General features: G+C 40.5%; 1 protein-coding gene across 2 annotated transcripts in view; it reads right to left on the bottom strand.

Moving 5' to 3' along the window:
* Positions 1–19,064, bottom strand: part of Sgms1 (sphingomyelin synthase 1) — a 258,044-nt gene that overhangs the window by 226,863 nt on the left and 12,117 nt on the right. The window lies entirely within an intron of this gene.

Raw genomic sequence — 19,064 nt, 5'->3', positions numbered from 1 at the left:
CAAGGAACCTCACATACATCAACTTTGGTTTTTTTTTTAATTAGAGTGATCGTAGATATTTGCTAAATTCATCCAAGTTACTAAATTAGAATTCACTGAGTCATATTCTACCTATTTCTAAAACACATTTGAAATGAAGTCAACTCAGAATCTAAGGAAGTTCCTCATCTTCCTATTTCCAGTCCTTAAAGATACAGAGCAGGACCTGGCTCATAAATAAGCAGCTTATCCAAGGTAGCAAGAGGATGCCAATTACAGGACCTCGTGAGTAAATCCAGACAGCAGTAGCGGAATATGAGACATGGTTAAGGCCTTTGCTTCAAAGACCTTCCTTATATAAGGAAATATTTATTAAAAGAAAGAACTGTAAACTTCATGCTTAAAATATTAATTCTATGAGTGATTCAAGGTCCTGAAAAGCTAATTAAGTATTCAGACCTTCAGTAACTCCAGTTTAGTTCCCAGATATAGAAAAATCTCTCTATCTAAAGACATAAACTCCCTGGAGGCCAAAGCCTGCCTGCATGGCTAGCTTTTAAAACATTTTAGGAAACTTGACCTCAAACTAAAATCAGAACTTCAGCCAAGTGTTACTTAGAGCCTTTGAGAAACTATATTTCAGATAAACACAAATTTCAGAAATAAGCTATTCTCTTACTAATACACAAATAAGCTTTATAAAACAAATGCTTAGTCTTTTTCCAGAATTCTTTCTTAGCTGAATGTAAAGACCATTTATCTCACTGACAATCTAGAGCCAAGGAATATTCCAGACTGCTTTCTTCTCCATTCCCAAATGAAATCTGTCACCATACCTAGACACCTCCTGTCTTGATTCCCTCTCTCTTCTTCAACCCCTTGGTTTAGACTTTCACCAAATCCAAGGGGGTACATGGCAACAGCCTCCTAACATATCTTTCAGTCACCAAACTGGACCCCTCCCATCTATTCTTGCAAACCTGCCTTGGTAGCTTGGATTCGTTATTCAACAAATACTTACAGAGTTCCTACTCTGCAATAGGCACTTTTCTAGGCAAGAAGATAGAGCAATATGCATAATCTCTTCCTCAAAGCACCCCACAGTGTTACCAGGATGCCATGAGGAAAAAGAGAGCCGGGAGAGGCCAGGGAGTGCCTAGGAGCTGGGTTACTTTATCTAGAACAGTCAGCAAAGGTCTCATTCCAGAGGGTACATGTGAGCAAGTCCTGAAGGAGGGCAGAAGACAAATATGGCAGGGGAAGAGTGTACCCAGGCAGAGAGGCTCATGTGCCCACAGGAGCACCTGCCTGGAGTTTCTCAGAATAACCAAAGAGCCTGTATGACTGGAGCACAGGGCGCCAGGAGACAGCCATCAGAGACATGAACAGAGAGACCACGTGGTGCTGCACAGACAAGGCCACCATGGGAGGCTCACTGCAGTGAACAGAACAGAGTTTCCATGTAGTAAATTATTTCAGAAATTTCCCGGGAAATGTACGGGTTTTTCAGAATGCTGCGAAAAATAAATCAAAAAAATAGTGGGAAAGTATTACAACTCCCCTGTTGGCTTGGCAATCAACACAGAATCCATTGACTTCAAGTTCAAATCAAGAGTGGGAAAGGCTGGCATGCAGAGTGATGGTTGAGGCCAACATTTCCGAGAACTGGGACAAGAGCACAAAGAAGAGAAGCAGCCTCGATTCGGTTCAATCCCCTAGTCTTGCCTGCAGCTGTTACCATGTTCTAAGTGTGTGTTCTTGGTCCCATCAGCTGCCAATGGTGAGTCAGTGCTGCAAATAAAGTTAATAACTATGTATGGTATGCTTCATATAAACACTGATTCTACGCAACGCTGTTAGTCTTGCTACAAGATTCAAATGTGAGCATTATTCAAACACTACCACATAATGTCCAGAGCATTTTCCAGTGTTTCAATATTCACTATAGGGTATTGCTCTTTGTAAATACTTTTGAGTTTAATATTCCTTATTTATTAAACAAGTTTAGATATGTAATATATGTTATATAATAATGAGTATATGTAAATATATATTACATATTAATAAATAAGAGGAATGTTAGAAGTATTTTAGGAAAGATAAAATTAACTTTTTGGTAGCTATGTTTTAAATCACAAAATTATAAAGCATTGTTATTAGTTATTTAGAAAACAGAATTATTGAGCAATATGCTTTTATAAGATTTCAGCAATAAATTGCTTTAAAACAGGAAAAAAGATCTAATAACCTTCATTAAATATTTAAGCAATATTCATTGTTTATATGAAGTAGTAAAAACCAACCATTTTGCTTTGGTAAACAAGAATAGTGTGACTACTAAATTTTTTAAAGAACAGATTTTTAAAAGAAAAATGTGCTTTAACAGAAGAGATGCAAGAAAATATGTATATTTCATCATAGAAATAGGAACCTGATCTGAAGTCTGAACTGGCAATACAAAAAAAAAAAAATCAACAGCAAAACCAATTCTCAGAAACCAGAAAATATATATATTTTTATTATAGAAAAAGGAAATGTGTTTGTATGGGCTGAGGGAACCCAAATCTTTTATAATAAGCACTAAGAATGCCTGCCCTTTGCTCCAGAGAAGACTCTACTTTCTGTCTCTATCTTCCAAGTCTATTCACCATGCAACAAGAGAAATACCTGGGGACCCATTTCCCAAGAGTGGGTGGACTGACAACAGGGAAAGACAGAGGAGGGGACCCTTGGGAGATTTCAAAGTGGCAGAGGTAATTTACAGAGGCATGGAGTACTATGCCTAATCCAGGGTTTATATTTATGTATAAGTCTGTCCACAGGGCTCACCCTAAGAGACAGGTACTATTATTACCACCTCTCATATTAAAAATGAAGAGAGTGAGGTACAGGGAAGTTAAGCCACTTGTCACACAGCTTTCCAGAGGAAAACCGGATTGTAGCTCCAGCTCCATGCTAGTAATCATGATGCTTCCTGCCCCTATGCTTCTTCAACTGGACCTGAGGATTTCAGAGTACGATTGGCAGTTAGATACAGGCTAATGAATTCTCACTAACCTAATTATTATTATTACTTTTAATCTGCTGATATTTTTAAATTACAAAGGTATTTCATTTAAAAGTGCCATATGAGCTTTCACCCCATGTTCTGAATTGAATCCATCCCTTTCATAAAAATGAACAAGTTACTCCTGATTGCTTAAATTTCATGCCTGAAATACCCCCAAAAGACAACTTGGAATGAGCCAAGCACTGTATTACAAAAATGGTATGTGACATCTTTTCCTGATTAATGGGGAGCTGGATTCTGTCAGCATATGATGATGTGAAATTTAAAGGCTTTGGATTTGAAATTCACTCTTTTTCTATAAGTACATATTGGTCTGGAAGGTATGCAAGACTGTCCCCCAGAGACCATTCAGACAACACCTGGAAAGGAGAAAACAATGCTAAGGGAAACTGGTAAACACCCAGTCAGGTACACAGCATGTATCAAAACCTGTTACTAACTACACAGGCTGAGCAAGGAAGACCTCTAGAATGTTTTACTTGCCATAATGTTTAACTTAAACTTACTTTTGTTGTCACTGTTTTGAGCAATATCACTATCCCAGTCACCAACCATACAACCACCCAGCCCACCTCTGGTTGTCCGAACCACATCTGAGCTGTCATTTCAAGTCACTGTCCATCACTTACCTGTGTGCACTTTCACATTTCTTCTGATAGCCATGAAAGCAGTCCCATATAGCAGATACCCAGGCCACTTAGGAACTGACTACAAGAAAGAATTAATTATAGCTATCTTGGTGTGACCTCTGAACTGGGAAGATCCAACAGATAGATACTAGAATTAAACCCATTTTACTGGTAAGGAATCTGAACTCTAAATTTAAATAACTTCACTAAGGTCATACAGGTCTAAATGTGAGCTGCTAACCTGTACTCACTGCCTGTTATGAGGAGGGTTTTTAGTAGGTTTTCTTAACATGCTGAGCCTGTCCACAGGGCTCAGGAAATATTTTTACCAACAGAGAGAAATTAACAGTTTCACATGGTGAGCTCCAAGGAGATGCCCACCACTTGGAGTGGGTGTTTATTAGGCATGCAGGGACAAAAATGTATACAGTCTACACCCCATCACAAGATTTAAAAACAAAATCCATTCCTTCCTATGTAAAACTATAAGGAATTCCAATTCAATTATGTAAGCAGGAGGAAACATCTGACACCTCCTCCTTAAACACAGGAAAGGAAAGTTTGTTAGACAGGAGAAAGGAAACAAAGCAGGTATAAACAGTCCAGGAGGAATGTGGTTCTTAATAGACACTTTCACTATTTTCCCTTCAACTTGTTATATACACACAAATTCTTACCTGCAAATACATGCAAATGTGTGCACATGTATTATGGGGTTTTTGCTTACTGATTCTAACAATACCCAAGTGCCAGGTGTGAATGACAGGCACTGAGGAAAGAATATTACCAAGTCAAATCAATGAAATGAAAGAAGACTTCTCCAGGGGTTACTGGTGGCCCACCTTGTTGATAAAAAAAACTGATGCAACAATCCCAACAGTACCCCACCTCGTGCCCTAGTAACCCCACTCCCCTAGCACACTATGATCACTCTAGTGAATCCCCTTCCATTCTTCACATTGCATTTTCATTCAGCTATGGTCATGGTCACCTACAGTTTCAGTATCCTGCTACAGTTTCCTCTAATAGTCATCGTTAAAGGTTGCACTACTGGGCAAAAAAACCACAATCAATAGAAGAGTCCTACTGTGCATGTAAATCTTTTTATGTTCAAGTCATATTTTGTTGCTCAAAAATAGAGTCTGAGCACTGAGGTTACATAGAACTTCAAAAAAGATGTTCATATTGGACAGATATAAATTTTTAAGTCCATAGTTTAGAACAAGCTAAACTGGTACAGTTGATAGAAACAAAATAAGACCAAGAGTTAAACGGCCTGACTTCTAAACCTTGAACTAGTTGTAAGACCACAGGGGTATCAAAATTCCTTCAGGTCTGTTTTTTCCATTACATAGCACATGAGGGTTTGGGGCACTCGTCCAAGATTCTGCATATATCAACTCACCATGGTTCTGTAACAATAATATGTGATAGGCAAACCACATTCATTTGAAAACTGAGGAGGCTGAGGCACAGGTGGCACATCTGGTATCAACTGCAGAGCCTGAATGGAACACAGGCCATCTGGGTCCAGAGCCCAATCTCTTAGCCATTGGCACTACATGGTTAGAGGGTTTCTGGAATTTTTTCCAGCTCAAACCTTCTACAATTCTGAAATTCTAAGGATGAGCTGTGCTTAGTTGATCACATTTATGATGACATCTTCAAATTGCTCAATGCCCTTCACAGTAACAAATTTTTAACCTTTAAGTACTGAAAAAAATTAAAGCAGCTACCAAAGACACTGACTAGAGACACACACTTTAATGAAAGGTCAATCTAAAACAAATTAGAAATCCATATGGTACTTCAAATGCTGCTTGTTTATTCAACTCTCATGAAGAAAGAACTAAGTTAACTGAAATGAAAGCTAGAAGGATTGCTTTTGCAATAACAGAGAGTAGAAATGAACCACAACCCACTTCACAGCTCACAGATATTTCAGGTAGACCTCTCCCTATCAAGGACTCCAGGAGTTTGCCCACCACCCCACTCCCAGACCAGGGAAAGGCTGCAGTGACATCTCCAAACCATCAGAGAGCACATCTTCATCTGGGTTCAGAATGTTTACAAAAAAGGCGAGTTAAAATTTGAGACTCTTCCAAGACAATGGGAAAACTCCACCCCAGTTCACATGTACGACATTTTTTCCCCAAAATCAACAAATAAGTCTGAGACCCATCCTTTATGACCCTTCTCTTTTCAAAGTTCCAGCCTCTGCAGTCCAATTCATTCCTCACACAAATGAATGAAGGAAACTGTTACTTTCTAGATTGGGGATTCTAGGACTCTGCTATGCCAAAAATCAAGCTTCTGATTAAAATACAGATTCCCAGTCTCTACACTCAGAAATAATGCTTTGATGCACCTGGCATGAGGCTTAGGGATCTATATTTCTGGATAACATTCTCTGTATTTGTATGCACACAGAACATGTGCCCCCCACACACACACACACACAAGTACATGCACATGCCAACTACCACCACCTTTCCCCTGGGCCATCCTACTGGTTGAAAAGAGGGTTGGTAGACTGTACTTTGAAAAAAAAATAAATTTTTGCAGCAAAGCAAGAGTAAAGTTGTGTGTAACTTAAATCATAGTCTAAACACTGTCTCCAAGCTCTTTAGGAAGGGGAAGGTTTTCTGTATCTCCTGATACCAAAGGTGCCATCTTCAAAACAGACTCCCGTGCTCTGATCTGCTCACTGCTTTGGCCCTTACCAGGTGAGCCCCTCCTATAAAAAGAAAACCTTAGGAGTGAAGTTCCTGGCAACCTAGCAACTCATTCCCAGCATCAATCATCTGCTTTGAGAGCCACAGAGCAATCATTCCCCTCATAAACTAGTAAGCAGCTCCCAGGGGCTGGCTTTCTGTTAGGCACCCGAGCACCTAGAACATGTAGTTGTAGATGGTGGGCCACCTGGGCTTTGTGGTCAGCCCTTGATTTTCACTGCCTTTGAACCCTTCATTTTCAATCCAGACAGAAGCATGGACTTGCAATACTCCGAGATCACATTGTACAGGAAAGGCATTCTGTGCACACAGGGCAAGCAGTTTTGCGTTACTGAAATCAAACAATGTTGATGAGTTGCTGCTACTTCAGTTAAACAGGTGTATTACACCATAGTGAAAAATGAACCTCTCTACAACCCTATGATACTGAAAACCATGTGAAATATTCTTACATAAGAACCTCTTCTTATGGAACCTATTTCCTATGCAATCAGTCCAACAGTGACTAGGGTTTAAATTACAGGAATCCACAGGCCCGGAGTTTCTTATTACACTTGTGTCTGCTTTGGAATGAAGTTACTGACAACCTATCTCAAGTGACACAGGCAGTCTGGTTGCCTACTCCCAGGGCTCCCATGCCAGTCCTCACACCAGAACCTGCCAGGGGAAGTACTATAGGAGGCTACAGGGCCTCAGCCTGAAAGAAAAGCAGGCACCACCCAGGAACTGAAGGACCCAGGGCCAAATGCAATAACAGGTCATCCAACATGATGTTAAAATACAGACTCAATAGCCTTGCACCCAAACATGTTCCTGTTCCAGCCACCTAAACAGGAATTTTAACCACAACTAAAACTCAGGAGACCATATGTCAGAACACCGGCTTTCCTGAATCCACTACATCTGACACACAGGTAGAAAGGATTTGAGATAGAAAAGATGTGCTGAAGGAAGGGACTTGAACAAATAGGACTGTGCTTACCTTTGTGGGGTAGGTCATGATTGGGAAGAGTGGGGATGGGGAGTTTTTAGACAAGCAAGCCCTTCTAGTAGGGGGCAAATGTCTGTCTTAGCCTGGGTGTTAATAACTTATTTTCACTTTGTGATCATGAGCTTTTGTTTTATACACTTTTTTTTCTTTAGTTGTAGATGGACACAATGACTTTATTTTATCTGTTTATTTTTATGGGTGCTAATGATCGAACCTGTTGTCTCACACACACCAGGTGAGCACTCCACCACTAAGCCACAACCCCAGCCCATTGTTTTATAATAAAAGTACAACATTTATAAAAGGTACTTGCAATAAGATTTCATCATGAGACCAGTACACTAGCTTTTACACTGGGGATCACATGTCCCTGATGGCCACTGGGCCAACCAGACCAAAAACACATGGAACAATCAGAACTCAGCAATGTACCCACTGGAAGTGACTTACCCCATAGCAAAGTCATTTGTTTAGAGAACTCTCCAAATTCTACAACTCAAATGTAAAGTAGCCAACATGGCACTTCATAGCAAGAGAGAACATATGAGAATTAGAATTACTGAATGTTAATTGATTGCAATAAAATAATGTTTCACCCATTGTAAAAAAAAATGTCATAAAGTGCTGAGAATGAGACAAGGGCAAATAAGCAGAGTATTTTAAAAAGCTAGGTTCATGTAGGTTGGACTAGTCCTTAGTGCCTCTGGGCCTCTCCTCATGCTCAGCAGGCTGTACTTTTTGCCCCCTTCCGGACACTCCCTTTTCCACCCCTTATCACAGTAATATGCAAATTGGGGAAAGGGTTAGCATAAGTTATTTCCTTCTTTTCCGCCATGGACTTTAACAATCTTTTACCCTCCAAAACTTTTCATTTGTCAGTTTTTTACTGAATAAACAAGTTGTGTGTGTGTATGTGTGTGTGTATATATATCCTATTCTTTCCTTCTCTCTAAGTAAGTACTGAAGGGGCAGAAACTGACTTGAGAACATAGTACCCAGCACCTAGCAAGCACACGCTAGGTGTTCAGAGGATGGACCCTGAAAGAAGTCATTTCCAAAAACTATGCTGTCAAAAGGTGCTTACACAGAACCACTGTGTCAAAACCATCTGTATTGACCCTGGGGAATTTCCTGCTGTGCAAGGCAGATGACAATGTAATGCACATCAGGGCAGCACTGAGTTGGAACATTTCTTGGAATAGAAAGTAAGCAGCAACCTTCAGGTCAGGGAAAGGATTTGTGATGCTGCCATTCATGTTACAAGGAAGAATCGGCTGAATAGGAAATGGGTAAGTGCATAGATTTGGGAGCCAGGCATTAAGGAATTAAAATTCCAACTCCAGCAGGTCTTGGGAATGGCACAGCCTCTGACTTCTTTGCCTCTAATGGGCTTTGAATGTCTCCATTCTCTTACTTGAGGAGTGATTTAAAATTTAACAGAATGGGGTCCAGCATCTGAGTCGCCTGTGTTAGAGATGATCACTAGTGAGAGAATGGCCTCCCATTAGTGGGAGTGGTTCATTCAGAGATGCTGACAAGCCCATTCCTTCTATCCCTGCCAGGCGGTGTGTGCCCACAACAATCACATGCTCCCTCCCAGGACTCCGAGTCTGAAGTAAGCAACACAAAGAGACAAGACAGAGAAGGCACTGGCGTGGCGTGAAAAAAACTATACATGCAGCATCTGACAGTGCCATCAGGGGTGTCCAGGGCACAGTGGTGGCTCAGTTTTCCTGTGGTATGATTTTTGCAAAGGTTCTGGCAACCTAGGCTCCTTTGGTAACTGCTGGATATTCCTGCAATGAATGCTTTTTCTGCCTATATTCTTATCTGCAACCAAGAACACATGGACAGGGTGGGAAAATTTTGTCAACCTTTGGCTCTCAGAAGTGCAAGAGGTTGACAAAAATAAAACGTAAAAAGAAGTCAAGCTAGAAAAATGATAGCTTAGAAAATGAGACTGAGCAAAGATTCTTACTACAAAAATAGTATTCACAGAGCCTACTTCTCTCTGTTTTCACCTTAACCCTACGGTTAGTTCCTTTGTCTTTGAAAGCAGATGCTTTCTCTATTTACTTGACACAGTGGACGACTCTACAACCAGAAAACATATTGTTTTTCTTTGTTTCATTCTATCAACAGCTTCTGTGTTCAAATTTCTCTATGATTCTTATACACTGGAATGCTATGGATTATTAAACCCCTTAGCATCAAATACAGTTTAACAAATGTTTATTAAAGGGCCAAGTCTCTGTGGTATATATTTATAGCTAAACTCACAACAAATGGGGAAATGTCAATCCAAATGCAACTGAAAAATTTGTAATTAATGTTTAGAAATTTTTATTTTCAAATAAAAAACTGTAATAATTTTGTGAGTACTCCAAATCATATTAATACATTCTAGTGGTATAAAACAAAAGGTTCTAAATGGTGACCCATGAGTGAAATGCAGAGCACAAACAAGGTTTCTCTGTCCCCTACAGCGTCAGTGTTAAAGATTTAAATCACTTACTTAAAAATTTGGATTTCCATGAAAGTTGGAAGATCTCCCCTCACTCACACCTCCACCTGGGCTGCCACCTGGCAACCAGGAAAAGGTTCCAAGCAGCAGCTGCTCCTATTACAAGGGGCAAAGGGCTCCCTAGTGTGTCACAGTGCCCAACCTCCGCTTATCTAACATCCAACCCACTTGGGCAATTCACATGACCCAGCTGGCCCTGAGAGACATTTCCGTTGGGATTCTTGTCTTAGATACATAATAAAGTGGACTGAAGAAAATATACAAAGATACACACATATTTCAAATGCTTCAACATTTCCTTTTCACAGGGAAAAATTGGAGAAAATATCCTTTCCTACTTCAATTAAATGTTCCCTGAACTTCCTAGAAATAATAAATTTCCAAATCACTACGTAAACAAATTAATCACTACTTTTCTTATTTAAATGTTTTTAAGATCTGAAAAAAATGTTATTATGCTTCCTCACTTTATTCATATCACCTTCTTTTAGTTGCGGGAAGGAGTTTGAGGACAATGTGTAGTGCATTAGGGGAAAAAAAAAAACAGTTGGGATAAGAATCTCAAAGTTTTTCAAACACATTGGCCTTGACCATCACATTTCTCAAATACACAAACATCCTAATTTTAGATACATGCATATAAGCTTATTCTTTAAAATTTCCTTTTCCTCCTATCCAAAGATGGCAAATAAGTGTTCTCACTCTTTTTGTTCTTACATAGCACTGAATTAGAGCTTGAAGAGAGGAGCCACTCACTGATGCTTGGTAACTGCATGGATGCTTGAAGGAAGAAAGGAGGGAGAGAAGGAATAAACACTCAAAAGCACAGAATAACATTATTTCCCAGCCAAAGGGAGCCGGCGGGATCCCTTGCTACCTCCTCTCCAGTTCTCCAGCTGTGTGAACTGCTTTCCTTTACTGTATGGAGACCACACCATGGTAATCCCCATCACTCCCATTCAGTTCGACTTCCTAAAACCCTACTAAAAAAAATTTTAAATAGCACTTACAAACACATGTTTATAGTCCTTCGATCACTTTTCCCCCCAAGAGAGAACAGGCTACACACTGAGGTGGTGTTTCTTTGTCCAAAAGAGGTGAGGGCTTTAAGTGCTGGATGGGTCTCCTGCAGACACAGTAAATGGTATGCACTGAAGTTTGTTTTTTCAAAAGGGATGAACAGTAAGGATGAATTGAGGAGCCTGATATAACACAGAGAACACAGATTCAGAGCCAGTAAAAGGTTTTTTTCTACCAGGGAGGGAAGCAACAGCACATGCTCAGAAAAACATGGAATCAGTGCTTCGGCCACTCTAAGCACCCTGGACTGGTGGCTCCCCCTCCCAGACTCTTCATGTTCCCTCCTAGGGCCCCAAAGTGGGATCCAGCACCCAGTGTGCCACGGTGGCAGCAACGGTGCTTCATCTTCTGCCTGGCTCTTTTTCATGGCTGCCTGGTGACCTTCTAGGAATATATGGTTACATTTATTAAAACAAGTCTCATCAACAAAGCACTGCTAAGTGTGGGCTCTCCAGGGAAAAGAGGCCATGAAAGCTAATGAAAAGCTCTTCTAGGATTCCTGGGTTCTTACTCCCAGGGGGAAGCTCTAGAACAAGAAAAATATTAGCCTCATAGTCATTTATATTGGAAACAGCTTTCCTCACTTGCAAAAAAAATCACACAACAAACATCGCACAGTCTTGGTCCCTCTATACTGAAGGTGGTAAAGGACTGGGGCTCAATTATGTCAAATCACTTAGCACAGCAGAAACTCTTTTCCAATACATCTATTATTAAGCCTCAGGCCTATCCTTACATTGTCAATGTTTCAAAGAAATGAATTGTGTGGACTTCAACTATTCTGGACCCTTTTTTTAATTATCCTGAAAAATAATCCCTGTCGGCCTTTGTTTTGGTAGTACTGGGGAGTGAACCCAGGGTTTCACACATGGAAGGCAAATGCTCTGCCACTAAAGTATGTACCCAGGCCTCTTTTAATTTGAGACATGGTCTCACTAAATTGCCCAAGATGGCCTCAAACTTGCAATCCTCCTGCCTTCACCTCCTAAGGAGCTACAATTACAGGCATGCACCACTGTGCCCAGCTACACACGGAATTCTTTTAAAAAGTGAAAATAAAAACCCAGTGATGAAAGGAGAAACACCATCAAGGTTCTGCATGCTACTGCTCCAAGTTCATGGTTCCAAGTTAGGTTCCTCATAGTAGGGTCCTTTGATTCTCTGCTATTTTAAATGAAGGGTAGGAGAAACTGATTCTACCTGTGATCCTTCTGGACAAGCTCAGTGCCAAGACAGCTGACAGTATTTGCCACTGGCCAGATTTTAACTAAGTCTAACATCAAACACCAGTTGTCCCTTGTGAACCAACGCTGTGGTCAAGTTACTAACAAAAAGAAAAACTAATGACTGCCTAATAAATTCAGTTTGTTTTACAAATATTTTCTCCCTTAGTGTCCATGAGGGAAAGTAAACCTGAAAAAATAAAAATATTAAGACATGTGTCTTGATGAAATGACTTTGCCAATGCCAGGCCCATCACAGTCCCTGTCCCAGAAAAGCATCATGAACAAGTCAGTAGCAATTTTAATAGGTAAGATTTTAGGAGAACACAGTGGACCTTAAGTAAAGCCAAAGGCTTAAAAGCCAAAAGAACTAAGAGAAGCAATTGAAACCTGGATGCAATTCAAACAGCCTGGCAGCTTTACAACTTCCCTGCAAGGAGCACTATGGCATAAGGGAGGGTGGCACAAGGAGAGCAGCACCAGTACCCAGCACATCCCAGAACCTGGGCACAATTATAGCATAATATGCAAGAGAACGATAATAACATCTGCTATTTAGCACTACCATGTGTGCAACCCTGTACTAACCACTATGTTTTATATATATATATATATATATATATATATACACACACACACACACACACACACACACACACACACATATATAGTGTATGTGCGTGCATATATGTACATACATAACAGACACAAAAACCCATATATATATATGTATATAAGCCCCATATTTACATAAAGTCTTACAAATAAATAAACACACACATACAATGTCTTTTAATCCTTAAAATAACCAAGGCAAATGATATAAACCACTCTGCAGATGAGTTAAGAAGGTTAAGTAACCTACCTGCAGTCACAGTCAAGAAGCTTCAATTTGCACCCAGATCTGTCTGTCTGTGCTTTTATATACCAAGTCACTCTTCAACTAGAAGAGAATTAAGGATTCCCTAGCCAACCAATCACACTACCACCCCTGTTCAATTCAGGTTTCAGGGCAAAGACCTCCAAAGCTTGGGATGCTGTTCCTGGGAAAAATGAAGGAGTTCCTGAGACCACCACCATGGAATAACTTTATAAGAAAGCATACTGGATTGCTACAGCATGCAAGATAACTCACCCACCTACCACAGGTTTCCCAAACAATTTGAGTCCAAGTCTATGCAGCGCTAGAGGCGAAGAGGACTCATCTGTGGTTTGTTCCTCAACATTCTCATTGTCAACAGTATGAAACTCCCATTCCCTGCTTGTGAAATGACAGCATTGACCCTGTCACATGAGGTCTGAAGTGTTCAAAGGTCTCTTCAGGCTTGGGGAGGGGGCCTCCCGCCAGATGCTGCTCAATCATGTCTAAAGAAAAGATTCTGAATGATAGTATGTTTGAGGAACAGTTTCTACTGTTGAAAATAGGACTCTACACCTTGACATAATTAATAGGAAACACAGGACTGCAAAGAAGCCTGGTGGGTTGTTTCTTGCCCTATACTTCCACTCTCTTTTACTGTTATTATATGTAATAGTAAAATAAACTTAGGACCCATCTCCATTATTTAAAACAGAACACAGACCAGGGTTTTCAACTCTAAGAGAGAACCCTCCAGAAGACCCAGACCAGGCTAGCTCTCCTCTGCGAACTCTGCCTGCCATCACAGCTGCTGGTAGCACCAGGTTGGGGTCCCAGGGAACACCTTCTACGGGAAAGCTTGGACCCTAATCACATGATCATCTCAATGGACACAGAAAAGGCACCTGACAAACTTCAACACCCTTTTATGATGAAAATAGCCAACAAATTAAGTACCAAAGGAACTTACCTCAACACAGTGTCAGCCATGATCAAAAAGCCCACAGATAACCTCACACTCAATGGGAACACCAGAAAGCTTCTCTAAGATCCAGAATGGATAAAAATGCCCACTCATACCACTTCCAGTCAATATAGTACAGGAAGTCCTAGCCTACACAGGTAAAAAGGAAGAAGAAATAAAAGCCATCCAAATTGGAAAGAAAGAAGAAAAATCATCTGCTTATATATAGAAAATGTTGAAGATTCCACCAAAAAACTATAGAAGTAATAAGCAAATTGATTAAAGCTTCAGGATACAAAGAATTAACATCCCAAAAAATAAGTTGTGTTTCTATAAACCAACAGTGAATGATCCAAAAAGAAAATTAAGAAAACAATCCCATTTACAATAGCACCAAACAATGAAATACACAGAAATAAACCTAACCAGCCAGGCATGGTGGTACATGTCTGTAATCCCAGAAACTCAGGAGGTTGAGGCAGGAGAATTACAATTGAAGCCAGCCTCAGCAACTTAGCAAGATCCTTTATCAAAATGAAAAATGAAAATGTTAGGGATATAGCTCAATGGTACAGTGCCTCTTGGTTCAATCCCAGGGAAAGAAGGAAGGAAGGAAGGAAGGGTGGGAAGGAGAGAGTGAAGAAGGAAGGGAAGAACTTAACCAAGGAATGAGTCTTAGACCCAGAAAACTAAAAACATTGTTGAAAAAAAAATCAAAGACACAAATAAAGACACCCCATTAAGGGCTAGGGTTGTGGCTCAGTAGTAAAGCGCTCACCTCGCACATGCAAGACCCTGGGTTCAATCCTCAGCACCACATAAAAATAAACAAGTGAAATAAAGGTATTGTGTCCAACTACAGCTAAAAAATAAATATTAAAAAGGGACACCCCATTAATGGATTAGAAGAATTGATATTGTTAAAATGTCCATTCTACCCCAAGCAATCTATAGACTCAATGCAATCCCTACCAAAATCCCAAAGATATTTTTCATAGCAATAGGAAAAAAAAATCCTAAAATTAGTATAAAACCACAAAAGACCCCACATAGTGAAAGCAATCTTGAGCAAGAAAAACAAAGAACAAAGCTGGAAGCATCACATTTACTGATTTCAGAGTATACCACAAAACTACAAAAATCAAAAACAGTATAGTACAGGCATAAACACAGACATATAGAGCAACTGAGCAAAACAGAGAGCCCAGGAAACAAACCCACACACACAGTCAGCTGATTTTTAACAAGGGTGCCAAGAATACAAAAGGGAGAGAAGTTAGTCTCTTCAATAAGTGGTTCTGGGAAAACTGAATATCCACATCTCAAAGAACAAAACTGGACTCGTATCTTACACCATACACAAAAATTTTCTTAAAATGGGTTAGAGATTTGAACACAAGATCTGAAACCTACAATTCCTAGGGGGAAAAAAAAATAGGGAAACGCTCTTGACCTTGGATTTGATTATGATTACTTGGGTATGACATCAAAAGCACAGGCAAGAAAACAAACATAAGTGAGATTCTGTCATATTAAAAAACTTCTGCGCAGCAAGCTGGGCATGGTGATGCACACCTCTTATCCCAGCAACTCAGAAGGATGAGACAGGAGGATCACAAGTTCAAGGCCAGCCTGAGCAACTTAGCAAGACCCTGTCACAAAACAAAAAATAAAAAGGGCTGAACTCAGTGATAGAGTTCCCCCTGGTTCATTTTCAGTACTGAAAAAAAAAGAAAGAAAGAAAGAAAAGAAAACACAGCTTTTACCCAGCAAAGGAAACAATCAACAGAGTACCTAAAAAATAGGAGAAAATCTTTACATCCCGTGTAAGAGATAAGGAGTTAATATCCAGAATACATAGAGAACTCCTAAAGCTCAATATCAAAAATAAATAACCAAATTTTAAAACAGACATTTCTCCAAAAAAGACCTACAAATGAACAATAGGTATATGAAAAAATGCTTAACATCAGGGAAATGAAAATTAAAACCAAGAGAAATCACTTCACATCTGTTAGAATTACTATCATTAACAAATGTTTGTGGGGTTCTTGGGAAGGCTCAGCCCTTGTTCACTGCTGATGGAGATGTCCAATGGTGCAGCAGCTCTGGAAAGCAGTACAGAGGTTCCTCAAAAATTAAAACCATAACCGCCATATGATAACATAGCAATCTCACTTCTGGGTATAGATCTCTCCAGAAGAACTGAAAGTAGTATCTCAAAGACATAGCTGCATTCCGTGTTTACACCAGCATTATTCACAATAGCCAAGATATAAAAAGAACCCAAATGCCCACCAACTATGAATAATGAAAATGTGATATATACACACATTGGAACATTATTCGGCCCTAAAAAAGAAAATTCTACCACTGATGACAACATGAATGGACCTAAGAAACATTATGCTAGTGAAAAAAGTCACAGAGGGACAAATACTACACGATTCCTCTTATGAGGCACTAAAAATAGTAAACAATGGAGTGGTGGCTACCCAGAGATGAGAGGAGGGTGATATGGAGAGCTGCACAAAGGGACATTGAAACAAATGAGTAGGCTCTACACACCTGCTGTACAACAGGGCCTAAAGTCAACAACATGGTATTGTGCACCTAAAATTTAAACACTAACTTCATGGTTAGTGTTCTCAGTCCCCATCTTGCCCAAAAAAAGGGTTTGGCAGATGGACACAAGGAAACGTTTTAAAGTGGTAGATTACCTGGGTTGTGGTGATGATGCTAATACAAGTGTATACATGTGTCCAAACTCAACAAATTGTAGGCAATAATTTTCTGTGTTTTTGTACACAAATTAAACCTCAATAAGGCTTGGGGAGGGGAGGACAAGAAAGCTATGGCCCAAGTTTAAACAAAAAGCATTTGTAATCCCCTCCTAAATTCAACAGAAAATCAAAAGAAATCTAAAGCACATTAGTATAACTGTTCATCTCAAGTTTCTGGTCCTCCCAGAGCTGTTCTATTCCAGGGCCCCAGCCCCAGTCTACATCCCGCGGAGCACCACCTTCACAGGCCTGGCTTACCCCTGCCTTTTCTTCTGGAACTCCATTTCCATGTTAGTGAAGTGTAACTTTCTCCTTTCCTTTCCCAACAAAAGCCACGTGAAAGACGAAAACTTCACCAGCCACCTAACTAACGCTCATTCAGTCCCTGCTTCTGCTCCAAGAGATGCCCCACTGTGAAAGGTGGGTGATGGGCTCACCTTGGAGGTGAGACCCAACTTCTTTAAATATGATGACCTGCATCATGGACCAACAGGAAATCTCCCCAGGGTGTTGTAACTGTGGCCCCCACACAAGGCACGATCTGCGGGGGGGGGGGGTGTCTCCTGTGAAATGTCAGCAACCTCTGAAACCCCTCACCAAGTGCGCTGACCCCTCAGAGCCTCTACAGAGTCACCTTTGTCCCTGCTGTGCTCCCACCCGCCACCCCAGCTGCAGCTGGAGGAGCACACCCCTTTTGGCAGAATGGCCAAATTCCATAAATGCCACTCTTTCTTCTCACCCCCCTCCAGAAGCTGAAGGAGTTCTACAATAGATAGAATATTTCATTCACACTGCTGAAGAACAATTTTTCCCATACAGAAACTGAGTGGGTAAATTCTCAACCACATGAGGGGCCTTATTCATGACAATCTCAAATGATAACTCTGTTATCTGTCTCATAATAGTTCACATATTTTTTGAATCACAAGTTCATCTATACCACAAATTTAACACTTTATTTCTTGACAGCATTTCTGACATCAGCCCTTTTCACTATCATGTATATAAACGATAAGCTTCTGCTAATATAAATTCACTAAAGAATAATTATCGCACAGCAAGTGCCAATACCATGTTGGCAACAGAATTTTATACCATTGTTGTCCAGGGGCATATAATCTGAACCCACTTGGAAACTCTGAGTGTTTGGTTCTTCTTTGGCTCCTCTACCCAGGAATCTATAAAGACTGCACAGAGCTGAGACAAGCTCTGGGAGTGAACTAGTTCTAACAAGATCAGAAACTGGTGGCTTCTGCAAATAGTACTTTCCCTTTGCTGGTTCTCAGAATTTAAAAGAGTCTTCTGAAAGACTCAGGCTGCTTCAGTTAAGCTGAGGGGAACCAAGGAGATACTGTGCTCATGCTTGGGCTACTGCTTTCAAAGTGGAAGTGTGGCACAGGCAGCAACTGTGATAATCAACAGGGATGACAAAATGCAGGAAACCCAAGCTGAGCATTGGTCAGCTAACCTATCATCATCTGCAGGGTTCCGTCTTAGCAATAAAAACCCTAGCCCATGTCTGCTAAGGAAAGGACACAGCTCCTGCAGTTCAGGGCACTACCATCTAAGGAAGCAAGGAGACATGAGGCTGGAGATATAGCTCAGTGGTAGAATGCCTGACTTGCATGCATGAGGCCCTGGGTTTGATCCCCAGCACACCTCCCTCCTCCCCTCACCTCAAAAAAGAGCAAGGAGACAGGTTTGGAGTGCATGAGGAAGAGACTGAAGAAGTATAAACAAAAGGAGGAGCTAGGTGCTAATTAAACAAACAAAAACAGGTCCCTTTCTTAACATGCAGCAATTCATAACTTTACAACCAGGCATTTTTGTAGCATTGTGCTTCCTCTCAATTATAATTCAACCTCAAGACAATAACTAAACTATAGCTAGATGGTTGATGGCTTCAATAAACAAGAGTAAGTGACTTCCTAAAAGTAGGAAACCTGTGAGTCTGATTTCCACCAAGGTTCAGAGTCGGAATAGGCCAATGTGTGTAAGTGGAAAGAAGTTTCTCCGCACACAGCCCTGCAATCCCTGTGTCCAAGAAGCACCTTGGGCAAGCTTCCATGGCCATCAGCATAAAACCAGAGGTTTTCCTTTCCAGGTGGTAAAGTCAGAGCTATTAAAGAGCTCCTGTGCAGAGCTGCAAGGGGTTGAACAGGACTTCTGTTATGTAATCATTGCCAAGGCCAGGAACAACCATCTTGGTTACTACACAGTGGCTAAA

This window comes from Urocitellus parryii, chromosome 5, assembly GCF_045843805.1.
Source record: "Urocitellus parryii isolate mUroPar1 chromosome 5, mUroPar1.hap1, whole genome shotgun sequence".
NCBI classification, from domain to species: Eukaryota; Metazoa; Chordata; class Mammalia; order Rodentia; family Sciuridae; genus Urocitellus; species Urocitellus parryii.
Note: the sequence above shows the minus strand (reverse complement) of the source record. Positions and strands in the feature narration are given on the sequence as shown.